General features: G+C 46.6%; 1 protein-coding gene across 3 annotated transcripts in view; it reads left to right on the forward strand.

Annotated features, from left to right (window-relative positions):
• Positions 1-1,107: 1,107 nt before the first annotated feature.
• The window catches only part of LOC147631594 (E3 ubiquitin-protein ligase SINAT3-like), a 57,614-nt gene continuing 33,601 nt past the window's right edge, over positions 1,108-25,120 (forward strand). For 2 of the 3 annotated variants that reach the window (XM_086808110.1, XM_086808112.1), the window contains exon 1: positions 1,272-1,885. The gene's annotated coding sequence lies outside the window, so the exon portion shown is untranslated. The other variant, XM_086808111.1, reaches the window with a different exon arrangement.

A 25,120-nucleotide genomic window follows, 5' to 3' on the forward strand; every position in this document is an offset into this window, starting at 1 on the left:
ACACACACACACAGTTTCAACAATGTATACAATAGAAAAGCTCTAAAAAAGTATGCTGTAAGAATAGGTGCCTACAACCTTGCCTTGCAAAATAGTAGATGGTGATGGAGATGGCCATTGATGTAGATGCACTGGAGAGCAAGACTTGAGCAGGCCATCGATCGAGATGCGAGTACTGAGACGGGCACTAGAGAGCAAGACCCGAGCACGTCACTGAGTAGTGAGATGGGTGCTGGAGAGCAAGATGGGTAGCACATTGGGACCGGAGCAAGGCGAGCGGCACGTCATTGACCACGTCTCTCTGGTAGTGAGATGGGAGCAAGGCGAGTGGCATGTTGTTGGAGAGCAAGATGCCAGTGAGACGGGAGTAGGGTGGGCGGTGCGTTGGAGAGCAAGACGCTCAGATAGGTAGTGAGACGGGAGTAGGGCACTGGAGAGCAAGACGCCTGTTGTGCAGTGAAATGCGAGCAAAAGTTGGCAAGAATGTACCCATGCATTGAAGCGAATTTATATATATATTTTAAATTTATCCACGTGTCTCTTTCGTGATGAAATCCCACTCCTTCCCTTTCCTTTGGCCACAAGGGTACTTGTGGTTAATATGTAATAGATAGATAATAACTATAAATAAGAAAATTAAAGATATATATTAATACTATTATATATAAACACATTCACACACATACGTATGCATGCGTACACACAATCAGACACGTGCGTGTGGGGGGAGAGAGAGAGTTTCTATGTGCAAGATGGGTGTGAGAAGAGAGAGCGAGATAGTTTCTATGTGTTGGAGAGAGTTTCTATGTACGGGATGGGTGTGAGAAGAGAGAATGCGTATGCGAGACGGGTGTGAGGGAGGCTTGTGTATGTACACGTGATAGAGACAGAGAGAATGCACGTGAGACAGAGACACAAAGATATGTATCTATGTGGGAGAGTCACATTTAAACACATGCACACATGCACACACGCATATACACACACTCAGCTTGCACACACACATACATAAATGCATACACACGTATGCAGTAATCGTACACTTGCTTACGCACATACATATGTATACAGTATAAGCATACAAGCAACAGCAACGCGCAGGTCACCTACTTGTTGTTAGGGGTATTAGTTATAATGAACCTCTTGTTCGGGGTGAAGACATGTAGTAGTTTTTAAATAGTTAATTACTATGCGTCAGGGATCATGTATGGAAAGTGGTTTTGGCAGTCGCTGCACGAGCGAATGGTTACTACAAACAAAAGGTATCCTTCAACAACAACAACGTCATCATCATCACCATCTTCCTCCCTTTCGTTGAAAGCTTGCATATGAGTTTGGCTATGGCGGACGCAAGCATTTGCCTTCCCTCTCGTACACCTGCCCCTTATTGCGATAGCCGGGGGTCATTGTCCTCGTTTCCTCCCTTTTGCATTCGTCCTTAGATTCTTTTCATTTCCCATTCCCAGATCTCGCCTCCTGGCCTTCTTTTTCCGTCTATCATTGCTTCGATTCCAAGCCCCTCCCTTTATGGTTTCGTCCTGCGAGCTCAACCAAAGTACCCCACGATGTGAACCGGACCTCTTCGCGAATCCTAATCGGGCCCTGTGCTAACTCTAACCCGCTCTGAAACCCTAACCGCGCTCTTGTGTAACCCTGATCGGGCTCTTTGGAACCCCTGACTGGGTTCTACACAAATTCTAATCGGGCACTGTGAAAAGTGAAAACCTTAAGTGGGATCTGTGGGAATTCTAACTGTCTTGTGCAGTTGGGCAGATCCGGACAGCTGGGATCATTGCAGATTACGCACATTGAGATGGGAGATATCTAAAGAGGGTGCAATATCTCCATCTTAAAAAGTAGCAGACATTTGAGGGTTTCATCCAAGGTATAGCATTCATCTCTTTTACAATAATTGCCTGTGCTGGGATGGATTTGTGATAAAAAATGCAGAATTGAAGGTTTATCATCTAAATGGGGCACACTGTTGTAGTCAGTTCAAGCTGCTTCACTGAGCTTATTGGTTTATGCCTCTGTGTGATTTTTAAAATCCGCTGTGCCTGAGTCATGCTACCCTCCCCAACACTCATCGCAGCATCACATTTATGCCACCCAAAAAAAAAAACACTCACAGCATGTTGTAACATTTCTATGACATAGAGCTCACCATAACATCACACGAGTGTTGCTACCCTATGAAAAAGCACAGCATCTCGCAGCAAGTTTAAGTTGTGCTACGCTACTAACACTCACAGCTTCTGGCAGCATTTACATGTACACGATACTGTCATCATATCAAGGACTCAGCATAACATGACGTGCACGTGTTTGAGTTATAGTACTCAAAGAACACACATGACATAGGGGTATCAATGGCTCGCAGCAGCAGAAGTTCAAGTCTGCCCATTTTACTGTGTACGGTTTGTTTGGGTGGCTGCAGCCTGCAACATCTTGCTGCCGTTCATAGCCATTATTTTGATGTCACGTGTCTCAGTTTTTAAATCAATGGGTGTACCTGGACCTTGCCATTCCAAAACGCTGAAGAATATCGTGGCTTTCAGTATTGGCACAGCTGGATTTTGGCGAGGAAATGGTTTGCCCTTATCATGAGACAGTTCTTTTCTGGCTTTGACGCTCAGTGATGAGATTTGCAGGTTCCCTCATTCAATGTATCATGCTGCCCTAGAGTACTGAGGGTTGTGTTTATTGCTGTCTGCCTGAAATCCACTAGAAAACAGATGGACAAAGGACAATGTAGAGTTGGGCAGTGAAGTGCTTTCTTTTTATGCACTTTCCAGTTCTTCTTGTTTGTTGGTCCCTTACACCTGCCTGGTTGAAGAGCAGGCTATCAATCCCCTGCCCACACAATTTCCAGCCACAAAAAGCTGTGGGCATTGAGTGACAGTTTCCTTCTGAGGTTCCCGTGCGGAGAGACATGAAAGAGAATGGCAACGTTCATCATTGACGAGTAGAAGGTTTTGTTAACTAGTTCAATAGTTTCTGAACTGGGTTGTGCAAGTTGTGTGGCAGTAGTGTTGTTAAAGAGCTAGCTTTTGAACATGGTTTCCTGACAGGCAAAGTTAGAGAACTGGCAATCGTGGCAGAAAGGCCTTTATTGACATGATTCGATACGACATGTGTACACATGATGAGAGGATGGTCTGTAGCTAGTTGGAGAGTCTTTAACGTTTGTGAACTGCTTGTAGCTTACATACCTAAGCTACAATGCCAAGCATCAGCTTCAGTCAAGTTGTGACATCCAGATTCCATGGCCTCCTGGTTCGCAGCTAGTCTTTACTCTTTGTCAAGGTTGGGGAGAATTTCAGCCAGCCCTCTCTGAGGGTCCTTTCACCAAAAATTAGCCAGGACCACATCTTCACCATTGTCTCAGCCATCCTTAGAGAGGGCTGGCCGCTTGACCCTGATTGATTTCTCACTCCCACGTCTGTTGGTTGCAATGTCTTCCACATGACCTCATCCCTGACTTGGCCATGAGAGTTGTGTGGTCCCCTCAGATGATACCACCAAGAAGGATCTTAGGCCCCTTTTCAGTTGTGTGATAGTGTTAAATGGCAGTTTGTGGAGCACTGACCCTCTTCGTTGATCCCCTTGGTGGGAGTCTGGACTCTGATCCCTTTGGTGGGAGTCTGGACTCTGATCCCTTTTGGTGGGAGTCTGGACTCTGATCCCTTTTGGTGTCGGGAGCACTGACCCTCTTCGTTGATCCCCTTGGTGGGAGTCTGGACTCTGATCCCTTTTGGTGTCGGGAGTGCAGAGCATTGGACATCAAGGGAGATGAGTCTGGGCAGCTGATTCCTTGCCTGGCAAGGGACGGGGGCAGGTGGGCAGTCGATACACACAGGATAACCATTATGTGGAGCATTCTTAGGCGCAAGGGGTGATTAGTTGCTTGTGTTTAGGCAGTTGGTTTTGGCCCATATCTGGGCTGGCCAGGTTTGTGCGCCCACATGTGTACAAATGACATTAATTAAGTGTGTATTAAGGTTGATTTGCAACCCCCCGACTTGCATAAAAGCTGGCCGACCAGTCCATGACTTGCGTGTCCAGCCAAATAGGGGAAAAATTGTCCGTTAAAAGGCCACTCATAAACACATTCACACCCACATATGTAACCGTTCGGGCAGTCACATACATGTGTGTGGAGGGGGGGTGAGAGGGAGAGAGTGTGGTTCTATGTGTGTGTGTGTGTATGCGAGATGGGTATGAGGAGAGAGAGAAGTACATGTGCATGTGTCTGTGTGACAGGGTTGTGTTTGTGCACGTGATAGAGGCATAGAGAGAATGTGAGAGAGACACAAGCTATTCCCCCTTCCACATGGCCAAAGGAGAGGAGGAAGAGGACCAAGGGAGAAAGGGGAGCGATTTTTCTCAATTTTTAATTTTCTCATCTCATCTCAATTTTTGAAACGAGAGCTTTCTCTTATTACCTTATGATTTCCTTGAGAGAACAAAAAGGGGCTCCCATGAAAAGGTGAGTTTCATGATGAAAACTTCAACCTGTATAGGTGTCTCTCTCTTTCTCTCTCTCATTGTAAAGAAAAGACAAAGGACAGATGCATTTATTTGAGAGTGAGCACACCGCACCACCCATCTCCACCCATTAAAATTTAATCTATGTTAAAATTTAATTAATTAAAATTTTGTGTATGTGTGTATATAAATAAATATATTTATATACACACATACATAAAATATTTTATATACTCCGGAGAGTGATAGAAACTCAGTTCGCTGGTTTTATAAAGCATTTCTTTTGGACTAACCTTATACAAACCGGCACCTACTCTTGGGCACTGATGACGTGAGTAGGGATGTCATAGCTTATTGTCCACGCTATGCATGATAGAGTTGATGAACCTACATTTCATGTTCGGATAGACATTGGAGTTAATGGTTGCACTTTTGAGTCGAAGTCTTTCTTAAAGTTTAGCTTAATGTTTAGTCCTGGCTCTTAAGTGCTTTAGGTCTAGAGTTTACAGTTCTTTGTTTTGCTATTTTGTGTTGTTGTTTAGTATCTCAGCTCAAAAGGTTTAAGTTCTTATTAAGAAGAAGTGTGTGTATGCTTTTGTGCGCGTACGCGCGCGCGTGTGTGTGTTATATATAAGTTTCTTTCATTCATGTAATTGTTTTGCTTTGTTTTCTTGTTTTCTTGTTTTTTGTTTTTTTGTTTTTTTTGGTTTGTTTTTGTTTTTTGTTTTTTTGTTAATGTCTTAATTAAAAGTCTTCGTTTGATATTATCTTTTGATTTCCTCTTCTTACTAGCTAGGTTTGTTAGTTTATTTATTTTTGATCTTTCAAATGCTTTGTTTTTGTCTTTGTCCTTCTTCACTATTATTTCTTTCTGAAATCTCTCAATTCGTAAGTTTAGATTTTTCTAACCTTATGAAGGTATATATATATATATATATATATATATATATATATATATATATATATATATATATATATATATATTTATGAATACACACATATATGTATATGTGTCTGAATATACTAAAACATAATATTATATATAATATATATTTTCATGTGTGTATGTGTGTGTGTGTGTGTGTGTGAGAGAGAGAGAGAGAGAGAGAGAGAGAGAGAGAGAGAGAAAAGAAAGAAAAAAAGTTGTATTAACGTCTTCAAAAGGCCAAAATAACCTATGAGACCAAAAGGTTACATCATATCCATGAGGTATATCATCTTGGGTACAAAATAGTAATAAAGAAAGATAACAAAAATCTAGAACTATAAAATCTGATCTAGGTACATGAGCAGAGAGCTCTCATATCACCCTTATACATCCCTCATGGGCCGCTGTGACATGGTGCTCAAGGTGGTAAAACTGAGTTGGCGCGAGGTCTTGCGATGATGGGAGATGATGGCCTGGATCCTCTTGTGGTGGCGTGGCCGTGGACGAGGGAGTTTCAATTTGGGAGATTGTGTGTGTGTGTGTGTGTGAGAGAGAGAGAGAGAGAGAGAGAGAGAGAGAGAGAGAGAGAGTTTCAATGTGGGAGGGTATGTGTGTGTGTGTGTGAGAGAGAGAGACAGAGAAATGAAATGAAATGATATATTAACTTATGAGACCAAAAAGGTTACAACAATTGGTGGATCTGATACAATGTCTGTGTAAGAAAAGCTAAAACAACAAGAGAGAGAGAAAGAAAGAAAGAGAGAGATTTTATTAACGTCTTCCAAAAGACCGAACTCGGCCTATGAGAAATCAGTGTACCTGTATGGGGTATCCTCTGTCATCCCAACAAAATGAAAAAAGTACTGAACTAAAAAGATGAATCTGGGTGTGCAATAAGTACAATGAGTGGGGGAGGGGATGGAGCTCTACTACTAGGAGAATGCAAAGCTATATGCATGGAGTATACAATCATGATATGCAACCTGGCTAGCTCCATCCTGTACCATAGGGGAGAGAGAGAGAGAGAGAGAGAGAGAGAGAGAGAGAGGAGACATAATTTCTTTGTGTGAGGAGATGTATGTTGGGGGAGACAGTGTGCATTTGCATTAGTACATGTGTGTGTGTGTGTGTGTGTGTGAGAGAGAGAGAGAGAGAGAGAGAGAGAGAGAGAGAGAGAGAGAGAGAGAGAGAGAAAGCTATATTAAACGTCTTCAAAAGACCTAGTGGGTCTATGAGACCAAAAATGATACGATAGTGTCCATGTAATCTCATCATGATACAAAAGAAAACAAAGACTAGACCTATGAGCTGGGAATGTCAAATCCGAGAGAGAGAAATGAAATGAAATGATATATTAACGTCTCTAAGAGGCTAAGAGGCCATAGTGGCCTATGAGACCAAAACTGAGAGTACGTTTGAAGTTGGTGTCTCATCAAAGAGAACAACTAAATGAGACTAAAAAGTACAATAAACTGATTGTCCTACAGTTATAAGAACAGAACTGTAAGACTCCGAGATGATATTGAGTAGAAAATACTGGAAAATACTGAAAAATGTATATCAGGTAGATCCATGTATGTTGATCAGTTGAAGTGTTGCCCTCTCCTTAGATCAAGTATCTCCGCCATGGGGCTGTCTAGAATGGAGAGGTCGTATAAGCAAGGTAGGTGCCTCCGATGCCGAGCAATAATGGCTCTGATCTGGCGATGGTGAGGATGCCGTGGTCGGGATCCTGGTGGGTGTGGCCGACGAGCACGACATAAGATAACTGCTCTATCAGTGGTGACTCCTTGGGAGTGTGGTCGGTGCCCTGATGGCCCAATGGAGGAGGTATCAGGAGGTGTGTGGGCTGGGTTGCTGGTGCCGAAGAAATCTGTCAGGGTCCTTTGTCTAGGTACATCATGGCTCGGCCTCTTGTCTGCCAAGAGGGTCTCTCTGTGTCTCCTAAGCTCAAGTAGAAACAATCCCAGGCATCTCTGATCCTCGAACTCCATGACCCCGCGTAACGGCCCAAAACCCTCTCGGAAGAGGCAGTGATATCTCCCTCGGATCTCATAATAGACTGAACATCGGCAAATGTAGTGTTCCTCTGTCTACCTCCTGGTAGCATAGCTGACAAATGCGGTCATCCAAGATCTGATGCACATATCGCTCTATCTCAATCCGCAGCTGGTGTGATGAGGTCTGGGTCTGTCCAATGGCGCAACGTATCCCATGTGATAGGTGTACATCCATGTACGCCGGGTGGGTGATAAAATCATCCGGTGAGAGGTGTAGAAAATGGCTCTTGTAATGAGCCATTTTCGTGCCCAAGGGCTCAAGGGGGCTAGTCCATGTCCTCTCTGTGTCCACTCTGATGATATCCATCCTGATCACGCGGTTTTGCCCTGAGCGGGTGAGATCCAAAAATGGACAATCCAGGTTGTAGTGAAAGTGTCACGTGCACACCATTCAGGTGTACAGTGACATGGCATTGTTTTATGACATGGCATCATTTTATGGCATCATAAACATCATCAGGCATTATTTAGGCATTTAAAGGAATGTTTTCAGCATGTACCACATGGTATGAGTTGGATTCAGCATGGTAGCATCACATTAGCCATATAGACCAGCATTTGGGGCTTGTGGAGGCAGCCGACAGAATGCTTACATCAGCCGACCAGCCTTTTTGGCGTTATATATTCAGTCGTGGGCATGTGCATCTGGCCGACTGTAGCAACACTGGCCGACCTGCATCAGTACCTGCATATAAATGGAAGCGCATCATCACATCCGAGATCATCATGCGTTTTCAGCCTCTCATCTCAGCACATAGGTCATCGCATCTCAGTTCAGCAGCATTCAGCAAAGTGTTCTCCAGCATTTCTCCTCCAGGAAGCCTTGGGAGCAGCATATTCAGCCACGCATCAGCATTCAGTCCATCATATTCAGCAAACGCATCTGTCTCCTCAGCGTTTCCTTACCAGGTAACAGGAGAGCATTTGCGTTTCATCATCAGATCAGCATCGCATCCGTTCCAAAGCATCCCTTCAGCGTTTCCTTCCCAGGAGACAAGGGAAAGATAGTGGGACAACAGTATTTTCAGCATATCAGCATATTCAGCAGCATAGATCCATTTGGATCTCATTGTAACCGCATTCATCATCTAATATAGCTGCATTGCATTGACACATATTTGTCTATCTCTTAAACATCGTTAAGTGCAGTTTAGTTAGACTAAGGTTGTGATTACTACGGTCGAAGACCTCACATGTCACATTGGTATCAGAGCGTTACAGGGTAACCAGCCTTAGAGCATGTTCATTCCATCAGTCATTCAGTCAGACATCATGATAATCGCTTCCGCACAGTTAAACCCAGTTCTCAAAATCTTGCAGGCCACCCTTAGGGATTTTCCCTTAGGCATGCATTAGTAACCCATCCATCTGCATTCTTGCACAGCATATAGGGTTGCACATGGCTTGCATATCAGACATCTTAGCAGTCAGTCTTGCATCTGCAAGGCATACATGTTGCCCATGAACTCTCTGGGGAAGAATGACATCCATCATCAAAGGAGGACATAAGTTTTGGGCTTCAACTGGCAGCAGCAGGGGGTTTCTCTTCCACAGAAGACGGAAGTTTGCTCCAACATCGCCTCAGGAGGTTCAGAGCTTCAGGAACGACGGAGATGGTACGAGAAAGGTTTCCACAAGCAGGTCAGGGGTGACTCAGGTATTTCCAAGCAGTTTAGCAGCATTTCAGTTCCCGCAGTACATAGAGTCTTGGCTCAAAGGATTTCACTCCTGTAGACGACCTCAGTCCCGGCAGCAGAAGACAGAAGGGGGCAGTGGTTCGGAGGAGAAGGATCCCCAGAGGAGTCGAAGGTTGCCAGGTATACCACCCAGCAACAGTTTAGCAGCGGGGAATGTCACGTGCACACCATTCAGGTGTACAGTGACATGGCATTGTTTTATGACATGGCATCATTTTATGGCATCATAAACATCATCAGGCATTATTTAGGCATTTAAAGGAATGTTTTCAGCATGTACCACATGGTATGAGTTGGATTCAGCATGGTAGCATCACATTAGCCATATAGACCAGCATTTGGGGCTTGTGGAGGCAGCCGACAGAATGCTTACATCAGCCGACAGCATGGATACATCAGCTGACCAGCCTTTTTGGCGTTATATATTCAGTCGTGGGCATGTGCATCTGGCCGACTGCAGCAACACTGGCCAACCTGCATCAGTACCTGCATATAAATGGAAGCGCATCATCACATCTGAGATCATCATGCGTTTTCAGCCTCTCATCTCAGCACATAGGTTATCGCATCTCAGTTCAGCAGCATTCAGCAAAGTGTTCTCCAGCGTTTCTCCTCCAGGAAGCCTTGGAAGCAGCATATTCAGCCACGCAGCAGCATTCAGTCCATCATATTCAGCAAACGCATCTGTCTCCTCAGCGTTTCCTTACCAGGTAACAGGAGAGCATCTGCGTTTCATCATCAGATCGGCATCGCATCTGTTCCAAAGCATCCCTTCAGCGTTTCCTTCCCAGGAGACAAGGGAAAGATAGTGGGACAACAGTATTTTCAGCATATCAGCATATTCAGCAGCATAGATCCATTTGGATCTCATTGTAACCGCATTCATCATCTAATATAGCTGCATTGCATTGACACATATTTGTCTATCTCTTAAACATCGTTAAGTGCAGTTTAGTTAGACTAAGGTTGTGATTACTGCGGTTGAAGACCTCACATGTCACAGAAAGGGTGGTAGTGCCTCTATCCGCAAACCATGTAGGTCAAACCATGATCTCATCTGAGCGTACCAACAATGAGTATCTCCATCCTCTACCAATTGTATGGATGAGGTCAATGCCAATCGGGAGTACCTCTGTTGAGGGAGCTCCCATAGCCGTTGTAAAAAGGTAACTGCTTGGAATAGGGCCTCGGTTACTACTGGTGGGGCACCCAGCTCAGCCCGAACAATCTCATGTGGTACTGATGATTTGCTCCGAATCATGCGGGCAATCATCATAATCAGTGGTCTCTCCATTTGCCTCCATCCCTCCTCTGTCCCTCTTTGAGATCTGTGATGTATACTGGGCCCCCAAATTGGAACTCCGTACGGGAGGGTCTGTGTGACAAGCGTATCAAATAGCCACAATTTGGTGCGTGGCTCCTGAAATTGTATGTGTGCACACTGCTTCTCAAGTTAGGCTGCATGCCCTCGAGCTAATCTAGCTGCTGCTGCCTCCTTCAGGGAGAAACGCGGTCCTGTGAAAGTAACTCCCAAGTAGACATATGACCTGACGTACTCTACCGGCTCCCCTCGAAAAGTGAACTGAGGCTCTGATCTCGTCACCCATGCCTGTGTGGTGTTAAACACCATAACCTTGGTTTTCCCAAGGTTCACTGTCAGATCTCTATCCGTGCACACGTGCATGCGCGCACAGAGAGAGAGAGAGAGAGAGAGAGAGAGAGAGAGAGAGAGAGAGAGAGAGAGAGAGAGAGAGAGAGAGAGAGAGAGAGAGAGATGAATGAAATGAAATGATATATTAACGTCTTCACAAGACCAAAATGACCTATGAGACCAAAAAGGTTACAACAATTGGTGGATCTGATACAATGTCTGTGTAAGGAAAGCTAAAAACAACTAAACAACTAACTGAAACTGAAACAACTATGAGGAAAAGTACGGTACTAGGAGCTCCTAATGGATAACATCTGGGAGGAAAACTCCAGCAACAAAGGTAAGCATCATACACATCACTATCCAAAGATGTCTCTCATCGGTCGATGGTGGATATCCTCAATGTTCTCCATGGTGAGTACTCTGACTGGACGTCTCCCATGCCGTGCTAGTATGGTCCTGATCCTCTGCTGTAGTCTCCGCCGGTGTCGAGATGGGCCTCTCATCTTGGGGCGCCTGGACCGCCCCAGCTCTATAGCTCGATCAATCAGTGTACCTCTGGTGCGGCTGTACTCTGGGGCTAGCTGCAATGCCTGCTGGCCTGACTGCTCAATCTCTAGTCGAAAGAAGTCTGTAATCTGCCTCTGTAGGTGTCTCTCCCTCTCTGATCCCCTCCCTCTCAGGAGACCCTCTCTATGTCTACGCAGCTCCAGCAAGTACAATCCGAGGCATCGCTGATCCAGGTATCTCATGACTCTAGAAAGTGGTCCGAAGCCCTCTCTGAATAGGCAGTGAAAGCGGCCTCGTATCTCATAATATACTGGACAGTGACATATGTAATGTAACTCTGTCTCTGGCTCTATCTGGCACAGCTGACAAATCCTGGCCTCAGCTGGTACTCCTCTGAATGTGCCAGTCTCAATCTCTAGCTGGTGTGAGGATGTGCGCATCTGACCAATAGCACACCGTACCCCATGAGAAAGATGAGATCCACGTAGCTGGGTCTAATCACAAACCCATCCTCCGTGAGCTGGAGAAGATGATCTCTATAGAAAGCCATCTTCGTACCAAGCTCATGTGTCGGCTGTATCCATGTCCTCCTAGTGTCCAGCTGAGTCAAGTCCTGCCTGATAAGTCTGGTAATCTCTGCCCGTGTGAGAGAAAGGGAGGGTGCATCCAGGGAGTACTGAAATGGAGGTAGTCTGTCCATACTAAAGCCATGCAGCTGGAACCAAGTTGTCATCTGTGCATACTAACATGATCCGTCTCCCTGTGATGCCAACTGTCGTTAAGACTCCAGGGCTAAACGAGCATATCTGTCTCTAGGGAGAGCCCAAGTGCTATGTATAAAGGAGACTGATCGAGTGAGTGCCTCTACTACCAATGGGGGGGGCAGCCATCTCTGCATGGATAATATCATGTGGTACGGAGGCCTTGGCCCTAATCATCCGGGAAATCATAGAAACCAAGGGCCTCTCCATGCATCTCCATCCATCAGTGCTACTAGCTTGGCTGTGGTGATCCACTGAGGGTCCCCATATTTCCACTCCATACAGCATGGCTGAAGTGACCAGAGTGTCAAAGAGCCAAAGCTTTGTTCGAGGTTCCTGAAACTGAACCTGCAAACACATCCTCTCTAGTCTCCCCAATGCTGCATAAGCTCTAGTCAATTTGGTCTCCGCTGCTCTCCTCAAGGAAAATAGTGGGCCACTAAAAACCACACCAAGGTAACTATATGCATCTGTATACGCCACTGTCTCCTGACCATATGTAAAGGTGGGTGCTGACCTCCTAACCCACTGTGCTGTGGTGTTAAACACCATCACCTTGGTTTTACCAAGGTTAACAGACAATCCACTGTCCTGTGCAAACGTGTGCAATGCATCCAAATGACGCTGCATCCCCTCTGGAGAATCTGAGATCAGCACAATATCATCAGCATACAATAACAGCGGAATCCATGTCCCTGCTAGCTGTGCCCCTCTGTCACCCTCCCGCTCTACATAGTCCGAAACCTCATCCACATACATCCCAAATAAGGTGGGAGAAAGGGGGCAGCCCTGTTTCACCCCAATAGTGGAGTGAACCATCTCAGATATACCCTGAGTAGTACGTATTTGCCCCACAACTGTCCTGTATAAAGCCATGATTCCCCAAATCAGCTCTGTGGGCACTCCCATCTCCTGTAGTCTGCGCATCAGTCTGGCTCTCGGTACTGTGTCAAAAGCTTTGCGGAAATCCACAAAGCAACAATAAATCCTCCTTCCATATAATCTGCCCTCCTCAATAATAGCTCTGAGTGTCAAGATATGGTCAAGAGTGGAGAAACCTCTCCTGAACCCTGCCTGCCCTGATGCACGTATGCCCTCTCTCTCTGCCCATCTACTCAACTACTGCTCAAGAATAGATGCATATAATCTAGCCGATGTGTGACCAATCATGATGGTACGATAATTCCCAGGAAGCATGGGATCCCCTGACTTGAAGATAGGCACAATCGTGGACATATTCCAAGTCTCAGGAAAACCCTCACACATGGCTCGGTTAAACATCATAGCAATAAGCTCTGCAAGCATATTTCTGGCATGAATAAAGTGTTCTGCTACCAAACCATCATGATCATATGCTCTCCCAGTCCTCATCCTGTCAATAGCTTTCCTTACCATCTCAGCAGTAAAGAAAGCACATGTCTCTGTGCATGGCTCCGATGGGTCTGGCAGGGGCGGCTGTCCTGGTGCTGCATACAGGGATGCTGCATACTCACCCCAAATCTCTGTGGAGGTAATGGCTGGTGATGGTGAATGCTCATGGAATAGTCTCCATGCCTCGCCTGAGTCCTGACTCATAAATAACTGGTACAAATCCCTCTCTAACTGAGCAAGATAAGCCCTCTTCTTCCGTCGCACTAGGTGCCGGAAGGTAATCCATGACTGTCTGTGAGTGGTAACACCCATGAGCACCTCTCTCTGTAATCTGATCCTCATCTCTCTGCACTCCTCATCATACCAACTGTTCTGGGGCATGTTCCCAGATCGTCTCCGTGTAGGCTGACTATGGGGATATGCCTCTGATGCTGCAGCATGAAGCGTCTCTATCAATATCTGAGTGAGCTCATCTAATGGCCGTCCCGGCTCCTCGGCACATAAGCGTCTGTATATCTCATCCGTGTACACGGTGTCAATCTCCCTCGTAAAGGTATAACGAGTGTGCGTGGAGACCTGTCCCAATGGAGCGGTGCTGAACTGAAATGTGAGAGTGAAGGACAAGATAGCACGATCCACTGCTATTCCAACCGGCCTAGTGCCTACCATAAAATCCTGAAAAGAGGGAATGAGACTGGGCTGAGCCATAACATAGTCCACTGTACTAGCACCATGCCGATGTGGAAAGCTAGTGAAACCGCCCGCTGTCGGGAATCTCTGTAGGCCATTCAGGATGGCCAATCCATGTGCAGTCCCCATGTCTAGGAAATACCGCCCATACACTGTATGTTCCTCATCTTGTGAGAGTCTAGATAGGCCCATATCCCTAACATCAAGCTCCCTCAACATCAAGCTCCCTCAACATCTCCTCTGAGGGATCATAAAATACTGTCTGGTTATGGGCGGTCCTGGCATTGAAGTCTCCCAAGAGAATGATGTCACCATCCCTGGAGAACTCCCAAATGTCATCATCCAAAATAGAAAAGGGAGACTACCCGCTAGGTGATGCATACACTGATGTACTAGGAGCAAAATAGCATATAGCAATGTAGAGATATCTGCCCGTCTCTGCCCTCAGTCTAACCCACATGTACCTAGCCTGCTCATCTCTGCGGACTATATGTATCAGTGGCTGTAGCTCCTCTCTAAACAATACTGCCACTCCTCCTGAGCCTTGTCCTCTATGCTCTGAACGAGTCTCCTGTCTACAAGCTGTCTCCCATCGGTATCCACTAACATGTGGCATGGACTGTCGAGGAGCCTGATGCGTCTCACAGTAGAAGATGATGTCCCTCCCAGTGAAACTATCCTCAAAAGCCCCTACATCAAGGCGTAGAGATCCATTACAATTCCAAGTAGCAACTTTGAGTGTAGTCCCATAGGTCTCGCGCCGTCATGAAGAGCGCCTCTCCATAATCACCACTCTACCATCTCTATAGAAGGCCACTTTCCCTTTCTCTCGGGCTGCCATTACGTTGGGCATAACTTGTTTCATGTGGGCAAGCTGCGAGAGTGTGAGGTCATCTCCAAGAAATATTCCCGTCTTCTTGAGTGTAGGACGTCTCTTCAAGAAGTCCTTCTTCGCTTCCATGGAGGGGAAACGAATGATAAGTGCTCTCTCCTTAGAAGATTCGCCACTACCTTCTCTCTTCTTTCCCACTCTCCATGCCTTTGTGTGCGTGGCTTCAGTGCCCATCATAGAGAAGAGCTCCTTGGTTTCCTCTTCCGCATCATCATGGTCTTTTAGACCGGACACTTGTACATGTAAGGCCCGGGTCTTCCTCCTTTGCTCCTCTTCAAGGGTCATGTTGATCATGGTGGGAGTGGGGATGGGTGGCGATTCTTTACCTTTCCCTTTCTTGGCGACCTCGATCCATTTCTCCGCCTCGTCCATCTTCTTTTGTGTCTCTGTGATCACCTCCACCCATGAAGATGTCTTCTCTTTATGTTACTCCTCCTCTCGAATGATCCTCATTTGTTCCTTGATGGTATTCAGCTCTTCAATCAAGGAGGGCTGAAATTTTCCATCCTCAAGCTTGCCTTGTGAAGTGGCTTCCAACTCCTTTTTGAGGGCTGAGATTTCAGCCGCTTGACTTTTAGCATGTAATTTGGCCTCCACTAGTTCCTCCTTTAGGGCTGAAATCTCAGCCTCTTGCCTGGATGTTCTCTCTTTAGAGAGAGTACACATGTAGATATATATTATATATAATATTATGTTTTAATTTATTGAGTTGTTTGTAAATTTGAAAGAACAACACACTGTCACGTGCACGCCCGTGCCATGGCTTAATCCTTAGAATGAACATCATAATCCTTGATAAGGACAAGAGTTAAGACAGCATGTAGGACATCATCATCCTCAGTATAATGATCATCATCATCCTCAGCATCATGATCATCATCATCAGCATCATGATCATCATCATCCTCAGCATCAGAACCATCATCATGATCATCAACATTAGCATCAACATCACCATGTGTAGTATCATCATCATGGAGGGTTTGGGGATCTAATCGACAGCCATATAGGCTCTAAGGTAGTTGTTGGCAGCCAACAAAGGACCCTAGCAGCTAGTTGACCATCATTAGTGAGAAGGCCAGCTGTGACTTGGTTTTGGTTGAACACAATGCTAATCAATACACTTAAATACACTTAGATTTGATGGACACATGCTCAATACAAGAAGTAATTTGCTGAATTGACAAGAGACACACAATGAGCCGGAACGGTCGGTCCCTCCCTCAAATAAAGTATATTGATATGGGGAGAATCAAGTACATAGTGTCATGGGCATTTTTGACCAGATTTCCATACCAATGCATATGAATACAGTATTGCAAACAAGTGATTGTCGATGTAGACTTGCAACTCACACTATCCTCTCAAGTGCCCATGTGCCCTACCAACTGCTTTCTATTGTTCCACCAATACATGGTAGCAACAATCTACAAGAGAGTACGTAGGACAAGAGAACACTACACAGGGTATGTGATCTTGTAATCCGGTTCCTCCCTCCTGCTACTTGCTTCCATAGTTGCCAGGCGTTTCATGAAACATGTTTCATAAACGTTTCATTCATTTTTCAAAAGTTTAAAAAACGTTTTATATAAAAAGGAGGGATACAGGTTTCAAAATTTATATACAGGTTTATAATATGTTAAAAATATGTTGCCTTCCCTGCAAAACAATATTAAAAACTGGTCCCATGTGAGCCCAGTCCGGGACGAGTCAGCCAGGGATCCATCTCAGTCGTCCGAGGTCAGGTGTGCATTGTCGTGCACATGAGTCCAAGGTCAGGTGTGCACTGTCCTGCACATGAAGCAGTGCCAGTCCGCGCTGTGAGTCTCCCTCTGGAATGATGTCAGATGTTCTGTGTATCTGGTTTGCGACTGGATACCAGGCCTTTGTAGGCATGTAGGTTTGCATGTAGAGATGGGGCCAGTCCATAGGGCTACCCCAGTGCGAAGATTTGCACTTGCACTTGTAGTGTGGGCATGGGGGAGGTGTAGAACCACCCCCAAGGGGCCAGGAGGGCCCAGGCTGTGCCCACCAGCCAAGGCATGGGCTGGAAAGGCTGTCGGCCAGCCCTAGGGCTGCTGGACAGGCAGCCGACAGGGTTTGAAACCCTACCCAGCAGGTCAGGCCAGGTGTAGGGGCAGTCCCACACCCATGCGCAGGTGTGCCCAGCCGCCTGAAGCTGTCCCAGAAGGCTGCGCAGAAAGGCCAGCAGGCTGCCTAGTGTGAAAGCAGCATTTATTATAAGTGTGAAAGCATTTATTTAAATAAGACCTAGTCGTGGAGCTACCTGAAGCTGGCCGACTGGATGCAAAAGGAGGTATAAAAGCCCAGCCAAGAAATCATTGAGACCATCTCATAATTCACCAAGTGCTCCAAGCAAACAAGGGCCAGGACAGCCAAGAACTTGCTAAAGCAAAGGGGTGAAGGACTGAAGGTCAAGGGTAGGTTTTCCAGCCAAGAAAAGGTCAAGTACTTTGTATTTGTTTTCAGATTTACATCATTCTAATAAAGCAAATACACCATCCGTGGTGGGGGCCCTACAGAGGGTAATTGGGACCCAATACTGTGTCCTCTCCATCTCCCCTTTCTCTCTCTATTTTCTGCACATCTCCTTTCAGTTTGTGCGTTAATTCCGTCGCGAAAAGAGTGCTGATTTCTGAGTTTTGAAGTACCGATCCTTCTCCGAAGCTTCCACATATTACAGTGGTATCAGAGCTCACTTCAAGGACGAAGATTCAGCAAAGAAAACCATAAAATTTTTTCGCTCGTGTGGTTGGTTTTTAGACGCCGGTGGACTACCCCTTTCGGAGTGACTCCTGTCCCTCAAAGGACGGTTGGTTTTTAGCCTCCGGAAGTCTCCGGAAGTCTCCCACACAGATAGTGGATGGTCAGATTGCGTTCCGGAAAGGAATTGCATTTTCCCGCTATGGCGAGTTTCGGCGACGAGAGAGAACCAGAACCATGGGACCAGAGTGCACCAGGCAGCCCAGCTAGGGCACCCGGCTTGAGTGTCACAGACATGTTCCAGCAGATGATGCGAGCAATCGCAGACCAGATAACAAAGTTGGATGAGCAGAAGGCGCGGATTTTGGCTCTGGAGGAGCGTTCTCGCTCTCCAGCGTCGCGTTTTCCATCTCCTCCGCCCTCTCCTTCCGTATCCCAGATACCAGATCCTCGTCACAGGGACCCTCTCGCGGGGTCACAGCCGCAGCCAAGCTCCTTGCTTGAGATGCAGATGCGTGCATTGGAGATTCGACAACGAGAAGACGGCGCCATGCGACGAGTGGAACACGAGCGTTACCTCAGAGCTTTGGACGCCAGATTGACACCGGCGGCGCCCTCGAATCATTTTCCTGAGAAAATGAATTTCAGTAAGTATAATGGTAAACTCGATCCCACTACTCTTTATTCATGGTTACATCAATTTGAAGCTTACTTTGCCGCAGTTAGGAAAACAGATATTGACAAAGTGATCTTAGCTAGTTGGTACTTGGAAGGTGAGGCCATCCCTTGGTGGACTCAGTGGGCTCATGCCCACACCAGAGCAGGTATGGCAGCTTATGTGTGGGACGAGTTCGTCCGTGACCTTAAGCAGCGGTTTCTACCGCCCCACTACCTTGAGCGACTCGAAGACGAGTTCAGGGGAGCGCGTCAGAACGCGCAACCAGTCCTTCAGTTTGCCAATAAAATTTCGACCTTGTGTCTGCAATTAGGCTTATCTGATACGGACAAGAAAGGGCAGTTTTTGTATGGCCTGGACACGCAAATCCAATGGGAGGTGCGTATGTTTAGGCCAGCCACCTTTGAGGAAGCACTCTCGCTTGCGCAGAGTGCAGAAATGAAACACAATGGTGGCAAGCCCAAGACTTCCTAGCCGGCTTCTCCCAAGGCTAACGCCTCGGGGGGCAAAAGCCAGAACCAGACGGGGTCTTCCCCAGGACAGAGCCCGGGAGCCTCTGGCTCCAAGAACTCGAACAATGCGTCTAAGCTTACTCCAGACCAAAAAGCGGAGGCAGGCAAGACAGGTGGCAAGTTGAGTGCTGAGGAGCTTTCTCAGTACAGGAAGGAGGGTAGATGTTACTTTTGTCACACAAAAGGACATACTTCTCGGGATTGTCCGAAGAAACCTCCAAAGGCCGCCGCCGCCTCCACAGCTTCCGTGGTGAGCACAGCTCCCCCACAGACCCCAGCGGCTACCCCTAGTTCTTCAACCCCCGGTGCTTCAGTTGGAGCAATTATTAGCCGGGAGCTCGAAGATAAGCAGAAGGGCGCCCATGACCAGGAGTATGAGCGCAACGAATTGCTCAAGTCCTTTGGCTACATAGGTGGCCAGAGAGTCGTTGTCTTGTTTGATAGCGGCAGCACGAAGGATGTGGTCACGGAAGAGGCCGCTAGGCGTGCCCGTTTCAAGCTGACTCCGGTGGACAAACAGGTTGAGAGTTTTAGCACAGGTATGACAACGAGCGTCAAGTATGAAGCTCTAGGTGCTAAATTAGTGATTCAGGGCATAGAGTTTGTGCGTGACTTTATGGTTGCCCCTCTTGTAGGAGCAGACATAATTTTGGGTATCCAGTGGTTTCACAAGTTTCTTCCTGATGTCAAGTGGGATAAGCACACGTTCCAGATTGATCGGAATGTGTCAAACACCCCGGTGACCATTAAGTGTGAGCCAGGTATTCCAAACTTTCCGCTCATAAGCCACTTGCAGGCTAAGCGAGCAGTCAGGAAAGGCGCACAGTGTGCGATGATTTACATCCAGACAGCCCAGACGGTGGCCAGTGCTTCCGAGAAGTACTCGGTTCTCCATGAAAAGTTCCAGAAGATTTTTCTTTGGGACAGTCTCCCTCCCCAGCTCCCCCCATCCAGACCGGAGGATCACAAGATTGACCTCCTCCCAGGCTCGGAACCCCCGAGCAAGTTCGCGTATCGCCTTTCTAAGGCAATGGAATCGGAGTTGGACCGCCAACTCCAAGAATTGTTGCAAGCTGGCTTCATCCGCCCCAGCGTGTCGCCATTTGCAGCACCGATCTTATTTGTCAAGAAGAAAGATGGGTCTTCTCGGTTGTGTGTCGATTATCGTGCACTCAACAAGCTGACTATCAAGAGCAGATTCTCGATGCCTCGAATCGACTATATTCTCGAGAGGCTGAATGGAGCTAAGGTGTTCTCCAAACTGGATTTAAAGAGTGGGTACCACCAGGTTCGGATTGTCGAGGGGATATCCCCAAGACAGCTTTCCGTACAGAACGGGCCCACTATGAATTTGTGGTCATGCCATTTGGTTTGACGAATGCCCCAGCTACATTTAACCGCATGATGATGCGTATTTTCCGGGAGTTGATTGGAGTGTGTGTGTTCATATTTCTGGACGACATACTCATATTTTCAGCTACAGTTGAGCAGCATGACATTGATGTGGAGAAAGTCCTTAAGTTGCTGGAAAGCAACGAGCTCTATGTCAATGAAAAAAAGTCAGAATTTTATCTGTTCCAGGTACATTACTTGGGATATATAATCAGTGCCGAAGGCATTCGACTTGATCCGGCTAAAGTGGCCGAGATTGTTAACTGGGAAGTACCTGAGACCGCTTATGACATTAGATCATTTGTGGGTATATGCCAGGCATATTCCACCCACATTGACAAGTTTTCTGATCTCTCGGCAGACCTCACCGATCTGCTAAAGGGAGTGAAAACAAGGAGGCAAAAGATTCGAATGACTCCACGAGCGTTGGAGGCATTCCAGAACCTCAAGGTGGCTTTGTCAGAAGCGCCTTGTTTAGCCCTTGCCTCGTGGGACGAACCATTTCAGGTGATCACCGATGCGAGTAACATCGCAATTGGAGGTGTATTGCAACAGAATGGTCATCCAGTAGCTTACATGTCTCGTAAGTTACTGCCCGCCGAAAAGAACTACTCAGTCTATGATCGTGAACTCCTAGCAGTTATACAGGCCTTGAAACATTGGAAACATTTCCTGTATGGCCGTGACTTTGAGGTTCGCACTGACCATCAGGCATTGTGCTGGATTCAGACGATGCCAAGTGCACAGTGGAGTGATCGACAACACCGCTGGAGTCAGATATTCCAGCAGTTCGGTGGCATGATTGAGTACCTTCCAGGAAAGGCCAATCCAGTGGCCGATGCTTTGAGCAGGAAGGGACAAGTATCTGCGATTCAGACCACTAGATTTGACCTTGTTGGTACAGGACTAGAAGACATGAAGCACACGTACACGGATTCCGAGGAATTCGGTACACAGTGGGAACAGGCATTGGATGCCACAGGACCATGCCATTTTTTGATACGTGATGGTTGATACGTGATGGTTGGCTTTTCTACAAAGGCCGACTATGTGTCATGAAATCATTCCGGGCAGCTCTTCTCCATGATGCCCATGACGCCATTACAGGTGGTCATAGGGGCATGAATTCGACTCTGGAGAAATTAGAACGGCAATACTATTGGCCAAAGATGAGGCGTGATGTGTTTACATATGTACAACGCTGTGACATCTGTCAAAAGGTGAAAGCTCCTCGTGGAAAGAAGATAGGGTTGTTACAGCCTTTGCCAATTCCTGAGGGTCCTTTCCAAGACATTTCAATGGACTTTGTCACAAATCTGCCTCCCAGTCCGAGTAAGCGTAATACACAGTGTTTAACTATTGTTGATAGGTTCAGCAAATTTGTTATGCTTATTCCTTGCAGGGCCAATGTGACCGCCGAGGATGTTGCCCAGCTATTCATTCGGCATTGGTACCCGATTGGTGGGATTCCTAGGACCATAGTGTCAGATTGAGATGCCAAGTTTACCAGTCATTTTTGGAGGGCATTGTTTGATAATTTTGGTACTAAGTTGAATTTTTCCAGTGCATTCCACCCACAGACAGATGGCCAGACAGAGATATACAACCAGTTGGCCTTTGATGTGCTGAAGTGTTATGTCCACGATCAGCAAGGTAAGTGGGAATCGTTTTTGCCTTTAGTTCAAGCTGTTTTGAATGACTTTTTTTCTTCAGGTATTGGCAGGACTCCATATGAGGCAGCGTTTGGAAGGCCTTTCCAGTCGTTGTTAACCAGGACTTCGTCTTCAGTACCGGAAGTCGAACAGAGTAACGGAGTCTTACCAGGAGATCCTAGAGTCCGTTAAAGACAGATTGTCTAAAGCGCAAGAGGCCTACACTCGACAGGCCAATAAAGACCGAAGGGACATGAAGTTTTCGGAAGGGGATTGGGTATATCTTCGGATTATGAAGCAAAGATTGAAGCAGGTGGGCAAGCGATGCCCAAAGTTGTCTTTCAGGAGCTTCGGACCATTTCCCATCCGGAAAAAGATTAATGAGGTGTCTATGCAGTTAAAGCTACCTCCGAGTTGGACTATGCACGATGTATTTCATGTCGGTTGGTTAAAGCCATATGCAGGTTCACCCCCTTCAGAGATCAAAGACGAAGCGGAACCAGACATTATTGATGAAGCAGAAGTAATGGTTCCAGAACAGATCCTTCTGCACCGTTTCAAGCATGGCTCAGGCCGAAGACTACAACAGTTTCTCACGAAGTTTCAGGACCGAGGAACTCATGAAGCGGTATGGCTCGACAAAGAATTTTTCGAAGACTATCCGGCATTATTGACGGATTATTTGGAGGCTATGCAGCTTCCGTCAAGTTAAGCAGAAGGGGATGTCACGTGCATCCCGCACTTGGATGCCACGTAGACATTTCTGTACAGAAGGTGCAGGACCTGGGATGGTGAACTGGTCCCATGTGAGCCCAGTCCGGGACGAGTCAGCCAGGGATCCATCTCAGTCGTCCGAGGTCAGGTGTGCATTGTCCTGCACATGAGTCCAAGGTCAGGTGTGCACTGTCCTGCACATGAAGCAGTGCCAGTCCGCGCTGTGAGTCTCCCTCTGGAATGATGTCAGATGTTCTGTGTATCTGGTTTGCGACTGGATACCAGGCCTCTGTAGGCATGTAGGTTTGCATGTAGAGATGGGGCCAGCCCATAGGGCTACCCCAGTGCGAAGATTTGCACTTGCACTTGTAGTGTGGGCATGGGGGAGGTGTAGAACCACCCCCAAGGGGCCAGGAGGGCCCAGGCTGTGCCCACCAGCCAAGGCATGGGCTGGAAAGGCTGTCGGCCAGCCCTAGGGCTGCTGGACAGGCAACCGACAGGGTTTGAAAACCTACCCAGCAGGTCAGGCCAGGTGTAGGGGCAGTCCCACACCCATGCGCATGTGTGCCCAGCCGCCTGAAGCTGTCCCAGAAGGCTGCGTAGAAAGGCCAGCAGGCTGCCTAGTGTGAAAGCAGCATTTATTATAAGTGTGAAAGCATTTATTTAAATAAGACCTAGTCGTGGAGCTACCTGAAGCTGGCCGACTGGATGCAAAAGGAGGTATAAAAGCCCAGCCAAGAAATCATTGAGACCATCTCATAATTCACCAAGTGCTCCAAGCAAACAAGGGCCAGGACAGCCAAGAACTTGCTAAAGCAAAGGGGTGAAGGACTGAAGGTCAAGGGCAGGTTTTCCAGCCAAGAAAAGGTCAAGTACTTTGTATTTGTTTTCAGATTTACATCATTCTAATAAAGCAAATACACCATCCGTGGTGGGGGTCCTACAGAGGGTAATTGGGGACCCAATACTGTGTCCTCTCCATCTCCCCTTTCTCTCTCTATTTTCTGCACATCTCCTTTCAGTTTGTGCGTTAATTCCGTCGCGAAAAGAGTGCTGATTTCTGAGTTTTGAAGTACCGATCCTTCTCCGAAGCTTCCGCATATTACATTAGCATCTCCAACATTCACTGTATGGCTGTCCATAATGTTCTAAGTGTAGAGATAGCTAGTGTTCACAGTGATCGTCTCTCATGATAGAAGTGAATCGTCTCTCATGATAGAAGTGAAAGAGAATCGTATGCTCTGATACCAATGTGCCTTGGTTTTGGTTGAACACAATGCTAATCAATACACTTAAATACACTAAGATTTGATGGACACATGCTCAATACAAGAAGTAATTTGCTGAATTGACAAGAGATACACAATGAGCCGGAACGGCGGGCCCGTCCCTCAAATAAAGTATATTGATCTTGGGAGAATCAAGTACATAGTGTCATGGGCATTTTTGACCAGATTTCCATACCAATGCATATGAATATAGTATTGCAAACAAGTGATTGTCGATATAGACTTGCAACTCACACTACCCTCTCAAGTTTCCTACCATCTGCTCTCTATTGTTCTACCAACACATGGTAGCAACAATATGCAAGAGAGAACGTAGGACAAGAGAACACTACACAGGGTATGTGATCTTGTAATCCAGTTCCTCGCTCCTGCTACTTGCTTCCATATTTAAGCATAAAAGCTTACCAATTGCAAGTAGAGTCGATGACAACGGAAGTCTTTGCGATGGAGTGATAAGATCTTCGATTTGTCGCATTTCTTCGCGACAAAAGTCTTCAAGAAGATGAAGGGAACCTTGGGAAATCTTCCCCTATGGTTCAACTTGAGAAAGGAGGGCTGAAATTAGGGTTTTCAGCAAAAGACCAGAAATTACAGCAATAAAGAGAGCTATTTTGCTGAATTTCAAGCATTGGGAGTGTGTAGGGGAGTGATTAGCACCCGGAAACACTCTTGGAAGCTTGAGAAACACCTTAGCAAGCTTGGATATGGAGTTGGGAAGGAGAAAGTGCAGAAAATACAGCCCAAATGTCCTCATGAAGGAGGCGCCAATCTCTAGAGAGAGCATGTGGATGTTCAGAATGAGGTTGAGCAGCCATGGGTGGAAGTATGTGGTAAAAAGACACGATTTGTTGCCCCGCGGGGGGATTTCTCAGATGCTGTTTGGCGGGGGCCTTTGCGTACTCATCAGGGGCCCTTACATACATATGCTCGTCGCCCTTTGGGTTCAGGTGCCCAGCAAAACAGACTAGGATTGAGAGGCCGGGAGGCCAACTTTCTCAGGGTACAGGGGCTCTTGGGGTGGATAGAGTAGAACGCTATCCTATTAGAAGTCGCCTAACAAAAGAAGCACAACAACAATTGCCTCTTATGTTTGGTTCGAAGGGTGAGGTCATC

This window comes from Cibotium barometz, chromosome 14, assembly GCF_041138505.1.
Source record: "Cibotium barometz isolate CiBa-2024 chromosome 14, ASM4113850v1, whole genome shotgun sequence".
NCBI lineage: Eukaryota > Viridiplantae > Streptophyta > Polypodiopsida > Cyatheales > Cibotiaceae > Cibotium > Cibotium barometz.